This window comes from Mizuhopecten yessoensis, unplaced genomic scaffold, assembly GCF_002113885.1.
Source record: "Mizuhopecten yessoensis strain PY_sf001 unplaced genomic scaffold, ASM211388v2 scaffold11125, whole genome shotgun sequence".
Lineage (NCBI taxonomy): Eukaryota > Metazoa > Mollusca > Bivalvia > Pectinida > Pectinidae > Mizuhopecten > Mizuhopecten yessoensis.
The window spans coordinates 279,077-286,991 of NW_018408892.1; the positions used below are offsets into that span (position 1 = coordinate 279,077).

Consider the following 7,915-nt stretch of genomic DNA (forward strand, 5'->3'; position numbering starts at 1 on the left):
TCGATAAGATTTGTTAGAATGTCTTATTATTCTGATAGATTCAGGTACCTCGCTTACTAAAATGTTATTTAATAAAGTCTTGTAGCGTCTACTGTCATTGTCCACAAGCATACTACACTGTACCATACTTATTGGGGGTTTTCCTTAAACTATATTTTTTGAAATAAAGAGAGTTTACTTTGCATTGTAAACAAATCCGGAATAGTAACGTTATCCAATGCGTTCTTAACGTAGCCTCGATAACTGGGGATTTAAATACTTTCAATGATTGGACTGGCTACGTCATGACTGGAATTGTTTATGATGGACGAAACAAAATAATTCACGTCGTATCAGGGTGAATGTTAGCCACTGTTTTCTTTTAATTGAGTTTCATATACTTGTATTAATATATGTTATTATATGGCTTTAAGAATATATCGTCATAGCAATGTCACAAAGTTAGCACATAAACGGTACATTATACAAAAAGACACATTAATATACAATTGATACGCTTGGTCTGCTACAGATCAAAATATATTTTAGCAACGGATCATTGACTATTTCAGTACAAATGATTTCAAATTTTAGGTATTAGATATATACCTAATTTTGATTATTAAAATCTCATTTTGCAATCCTGAACCTTTCAATATAGTCAATATTGACAGGCAACATCTGCAAAATAGTCATGGGATCATTAATCCGATAGTTGTCATTTTTAACGTGAAACTACATGTTTTTCATGTCAAATAACGAAACTAAGTAGTGTCTTCCAGAATGCCATTTAATTTAGTCATCATAAAAATTTTACAAAGCTTCATATCCTGCTCTTGCAGTTCTGTGTTTAACAATTAGAACAATTTCCACAATTATCTAAATTTTAATCAATGCACTTATACCACCTATGTATTAACAGGTCTTTATTTATTTAATCCCTGTTGTCAAGATTAGAAAGCAACAGGTATCCGTCATACACGTTTCATAAACAATCATCTACATGAATTGTACATGTTTAAATTATATCTGCACACAAAATGGAGTCTGTAGGTTTTCCTCATTTCACAGCATACAGCTATATATATTTCATTGAGTTAGACAGAAGATTTTCACACCATAATATGTTACACACTTGAGGGTAAAATTGAGGTCATGGGATAAATTGACGCTACTATAGATCCGCCCACATCATTACAAAGTTCCCAGATTTCCGTGAATGTTATCACTGGCAGTGATATTGTACACAGACGTCCTAGACAGCGTCCAGATTCACGCCGTAAACACTGTACAGTAAATATCCTAATGCAGACACACATATTTGTTAAAAATTCTACCACTGCCATATGTTAATATATCATATGTAGGCTGCTACGACGTCTTAGTCTGGATTCCAGATAAGATTTGGGAATATTTACCAATGCCACCGGGACAAACTTAAAGAACGCTAGTATTGCTTTACAGCTTCGCTATGTTTATATTTAACTTTATTGAAGATTAAATTTGTCCTTTAAAACGTTTTAAAACTTTTTAACAGGGTTCTCTATGATATAGTTCACAGTAGTTAAAAAAACTGCCAAACACCTACTTACGTCTCCAGAATTGTGATGATTGTTTGAGTTTAACTCGATAGAGCTGCTGATCTAAAGCGAAGTGTAAAAAAGGAATAATTTAATACATATATAAGAGGGATAACAATTTAAATAGTTAACATTTTCATCCAACAGTCAAGATCGGTGAATTGATACAGCGTACATACACTTTTATTTATGTGTAAAAGGGAAACATAGTCCATCTTTTCTGTTGAGTTTGTAGTAACACAAGTAACTATAGTTGTATACGGCATAAGGTACAATTGAAGAGATACAATACACAATCTTCGCGTTCAGTTGTCAAGAAATTGCAGAGAGTGACAAGACCGTTTCCTATAATAAGGCAGTGGTTAAGTTCCTCTTTAAACTTAGCTGACGCATAATTAAATACATTGTAAAGAAGACAGACAGGCAAGTAAGTTAATCTAAAACATGATGCCAAATGGGTCTTATTACTCGTTTAAATTAAAGTCGAAAAGGTCTAAGGAAATAAGGGTCAATGTGGTACATGTAACAAATCAGACGCTACAACGGCAATTTTATATTTTAAGGATGATGTATAAGGATGGACATATTTAAATATGTTTCATGATTAATGAAGATTAAGACAAACTATAGCATCATCGCACAATGACCATATTCAACGTTTTCAAAAGAAGAAAAAAAATATGAACAAACATTAAGAAAAAAACTCATCATCAGGAAAGAAATCGGACACGTATCCAGGAGGATAACCGTGTCCTGGACTAATCGGGGTATCCATCACGACGAATGTTGTCAAATCTCGACATAGAGTTTCCCCAAAGTGTGATGGTTGGTAACCAATTTGGTCTAAAACGAATTAATTATTTTTAAACTGTTCCAAGACACACAGTTTACTGAGTGTCTTCACAGTTTGAAAATTAACCAAGTATTGTATAAACAAGAGATGGTGTTAGTTCAGCCAGTGCCATCACTACCAACCAGTCCATGGCCGAAGGACAGAGACAGTGTGGTTTCACTGGCTGATCCAACAACAAACGAGTGAGTCATCTTACTTAAAAACTTATATACTATATATTATTTACACATGGTGAGCCAAAACAGTAGGCTAGATATTATATGAATGTAACAGTTTTATTTTCCTGTAAAACACATTAACTCACATACTTGTCAAGGTTATCTATTCAACTATACACAGAGTTAGAGGTGTTCCGAATTAAATGCTCATTAAAACACATTTTGAAAATCTGTTGTGTTCCAATTTATTTGGATGACCAATACATATATTTAAAACACAGGTGTTCAAGGTCATTTGTGCATTTGAAAATGCAGGCATAATGAGATTGGAAGATGATTTGTTTTATCACTCAAAATACCAATAATTGGCTCCAAGATCAAGTTACGTATGTTGTCCTTAGTAATGAAGAAGGAAAAGAAGTGGAAATGGTCTGATTAGCATCGGACCAAATTTAGAATAAGTACATTAACTGTATTTAATTGTATTTATGAATCAAAAATTAATCAATGATTAGTTGTAATTAATGTATGCTACTTAATTACTAACAATGTAGGTATAAATGTTGTTACCAAGATGAATGTTCGAAACAATTTATATTGTAATAAAAAAATCTGTTGAAATAAATATGGTTTAATGTTTAACGTCCTGTTTTACAAGAAGGAACTATGCTGATAACACGGTAAACACGTAATTCAAAAAAAATCTTCAATTTTGATAAATATAATTAAGTTAATTATCAACTAATAGGTCACTAAAAGTGATAGCACGTTCAGAGTTCATTGATAAAAGTAGATGTCAATTTTAAAAAAGTTCTTTATAAATAGATATTGTTTATTTTGTTTGATTGTTTCATATTGGATGCTCCTACAGACTAAATTGTGCTTCCGGATTTGAACATGGTGTTCGTATGATAAACCCCATGTTGCTTTCTAATCAAGCGGACAGGGACTAGATAAACACTAACACATGTTTACAGAAACATATTGATATACGTTTATTGAGTTAATATATGAAGCTTTGCGGGTATATATCTTTTTAACATTGATGATGGTATGCAACACAATTTTGTTCCATTCTGTTCACGATATATTTACGTTTAAAATTGCAAACAAATATTTTTTGTGGTATTATTAGGTTAAAAATACATTTGAAAGAAATTGTTAAACGTATTGGTGGGACAGACATTTTTTGCGGAAACAAGATAGTGCGTTCTATGAACACCCTATGATGTAGAAATCATAAGAACATTAAAAAAGGAAGATGTCTGGTTTGATATACATGATTATGATATATATATATATATGTGAGTAAATTATTATATACGACAAAAACTTACATTCAGATAATAGTAAAATTGGAAGATCTTAGTTTGCACTGACAAAGTAATAATCTGGTAAACATATACATTCCTTTTTTTCAAAAATATAAGGAGTAAGACGATTTGTCAACACAAGCTTAGTCAATATCCTGCCGAAAGCAAAACAGAAAAAAAGATTAACTGTCAGTCATAGACTAAGCGACTACTTCCTCCTGGGTTGATATTTTTGCACATCTCCCTCCAAAACTGAGCGATACAACAAGGTCAAAGTTAGGCATGGTTTGGGAAAGGCAACAATTGCATTTGCAAAATATTAAACAATACGCAAAACCTATCAACATTATAAAAAAAGTTTAATATCCTTTCCATTTTACGCAACATTCTTGGAAAACATCTCTAGAGGTATCGCGTTTCACACTTATCAAAGATATACACCTACACTACTTTGTTCAATGAGTTTAATTATCATATTGTTATCGGACACCCCTTCGTCAAGTCTGATTAGACAGATGTATCTGGTCATACAAGTAACGTTACAAGTACACCTCTGGTTTTACCCCGGAAATCAAATATATTAATAATAACAAAATGAAACAAATCATTACGGAACAATCTAAATTTTATCAATGAAATAAGTTGGAATTTTGTATTATGGATATATATACAGTTATTTTTCTACGGATGCTGTCACAACACAAAGCGGCTAGAAACGTTAATACCGAGATACTTCTAGGCCAAAAAGATGAACACAGGTAAAGTGTTTCAGTCGGAATTTTATAATATTGCGTTTGATACATTCAGTATACTAAACCTATTTCAATTGAAATATTTAATTTGATTTTTAATTCTGTATAGTCTTTAATGATTTGTGCGATCGATTCAAAAATTGATTGGCAGAACAGAGGTTTTGTTATAACAAATTTCATTATTTTCCATTTCAGAAATATTTCTTGTCTTGCTTTGCCTGCTGGCGATTTCCATATGTAGCAGTATCCCAATTCAAAAGAATGACGTCATAGATTTTCCACTGAATGAAACAGATGATCTGAAAGGCGTTCACCCGACCATTCTACACACGAGATCGTCAACCAGTTCGAATGACGTCACAACCTCGGTACAAATGTACGATAATACTATAAATGGTGATACGGTAAACTTTATCAGGGTAGGAGATGACTTCAGAGTTATGAACTCTGAAACTGACGAACATAAAGACACGGTACAAACTCTTCACAGCTCAACAAAAAGTCAACAGAGAGCGGCGAGCTTGTTATCGAATCTTAATCCAGAAGAAAAACGCCTACGCCTTCACGCCGTACTAGCGAATGCAAAGCTGGACCACGTATACAATTTAGTGGTGGGTATTCTTTCTTTCAAAATGCACTTATCTGAGCACCAGTCATATATGTTTTGTCGAAATCAAATAATTGTGAACAACAAAANTTTTTTTTTGAATCATTTATGTGAACCTTTCTTCGAAAATACTTGTTTATGCGAATGAAACAATAATACATGCGTTATAGGAAACTTAACATTTAATACTAATCCTTAAATTTGGTACCCTTTACACTGTCAATGTAGTTTTGAGTCCTCTCACTTTCTGTGAATCATTCTTCTTTGTGTCTCTCTCAACAACTATCACCAAATCTTTTGATATTGCGAGAAAATTTGACGGACAAATTGTAGTAATATAACAGGGTGTAACCCGACAGCTCATGTCCAGCAAAATATGGCATACATATTGAGATATATATTCAAATACCTACAACTGTCAAAAAAGATCCAAAATTAATTAAAAAATATAGTCAAGAATTATGCCATTCCCTCAGTTTATTTGATGTCTCCAACATGTATTCATATTTCAAACATACATATTACATGTAAGTATTACATTGAACGCGCAAAAGACTAAATCATAAATTAAATAAATTGAATTATTAATTTTTTCGGTCCTTTAATAAAAAAAATTTGGAGAATCCTGTTCATGTCGTTCAATCGTATTCTATATTACAAGTATCTAAACACAATTATGTCTTTTTTCAGAGTAACTTGATCAAATCTCGGCTATTTCCACTGAATGTACATCTTTCATCCAAAGAGGTAAGTTATCATAGAACTATTAAAGTAATTTTTGTTTCTTATATATCTATATTTGTCTACTGGATTTCTAGTCGTGATCAAACAACATTATATTTTGGTATAAATTATTTTCGTTAAGATTTTGAGGTTAAAGATTCTTTATTCTGATTATTTAAAAGTATGAAATATTTAAATATTAATAAATTGTTACAGGTTGGTGGCGACTGCACTATGAACGTGTCACGGTTGGCCTCTGACCTGAGGACAGCAGTCACTGCTGTGTGTCTCCTTGACAACGTAACGGAAACGACTGAAGCGATTGGGGGTTGTTGTCATAGCAACAGTCATATAGGGGAGGAGTTTCATCTATTCGCTGAGTTTCTGCAGACAAACGTATTCCTATTTCTGATCAAAGACTACCAAATGGATACTGTCGAGACTGTCTGTGTAGGGGAGAACGTTAATGTCATCTGGCTTGTGCGTCATATCACGAGTACATTACAGAAAATCAAACAATTGATTACCGCCATTGAATCTCGTCAATGTGTACTTCACTCTTAATCAAACGAATACATTCATGACATTATGGATATGTATTTACATTCTTTGGATAATTCTGTGCAATATATTTCTTTAATTTACATTCTTTTGATAATTTAATGCAATGTATCTTTTGCATTCTCATTCTTTTGATAATTTAATGCAATGTACTCCTTTGTATATGTTGTCATGACATTTTTCGAATGTTGTTGTTGACAAATAATGTTTTATTTGCATAGCTTTGTTTATATTATACAGTTTATATGGTTGATATACAAGTTATTTGTTATGAATTATCAACTGAAATAAATGTTTTTGTTTTTATATTTTTACTTTGTCTTTATTGTTGTTTCACTGTAATCAATAGTATTTTAATATTTAAGTCAAACGTGGTTTTATGGATCTTACGTTGCAAATATCGTGTTTGGCGATGAGAGATAAACATGTACTTAATGCAGGATTCGCAATTTACCAACATATTATTAATATTTGGGGAGTTTGGAAACAATCTCGCAGCGGTTGATGATGATTTCACTGTTATTCTTCATTTTAGATAAGCTATCATATTTCACTACACTCAATAAAATTTGGTTAAATGATGTGATCAGAACGAATAAAAATACTGTATAATCAGCACCTTATAGCAGTATCCAGTCTCAAAATAGTCCCACAAAACAAAGACCAACAACTGAGTAAACACAAAGTGCAAAGCATCTTTTGGCCAAACAAAAAACATCGGAGACCTAATCATCAAAGGCTAAGCATTTCCTGAACGAATTGTGTCTTTCATAAAAATCCCAGAAAAAAAAGTATGAAAATAGTTTAGATGGAAATCATGACATGTGTTCTCCAAATTGGTCCCGATTTATGAGTTACTCTCCTGGCACTTTGTCTCCTACCCTCTTCAAGTAACCTAATAATTTACATCGAGATTGTGCCATCATTTTGGTAAATTTTGTTTCTACAATTAAGTTTCGCAAGTCATCGTCGATGATTTATGTGTTTGTATAAAGTAAAATCTACTGATTACGACGTGAATCTGTCTATGATTTCTGTGTACACTATAAATATCAGCGATATCATTCTGGAAACAAGGTGATGATGTGGACATGTCTTTCGCCCACCCATCACAAGTGTGTCTCCCGTTTTAGCAGGGAAAGATAATCTTGTCACCGACTAGGGGGGATAGCCTCGTGCCGATTAGCACGTGCTCAATTGTGACGTCATTAAAATGCGTCATCGGTAATTGTGACGTCATCAAAAGTGAATGACGATATGCATACCCCACATGTGTTTTTGTTTACATACATGGCAGACTACTGTCGGTGGAGCTGTGACTGAAATAATAGGACGGGAGAAAAATTATCATCCCCTACCTTGAGGGTGTAGCAGAGAAATCTCCAACCC

At 32.8% G+C, this 7,915-nt stretch overlaps 1 long non-coding RNA gene across 1 annotated transcript; it reads left to right on the plus strand.

The window, feature by feature from the left end:
* Positions 1-5,201: 5,201 nt before the first annotated feature.
* LOC110466224 lies at positions 5,202-6,271 on the plus strand. Its single transcript, XR_002464722.1, has 3 exons — positions 5,202-5,246; positions 5,933-5,989; positions 6,182-6,271. It is a non-coding gene; the product is annotated as an uncharacterized LOC110466224 (long non-coding RNA).
* Positions 6,272-7,915: the final 1,644 nt, after the last annotated feature.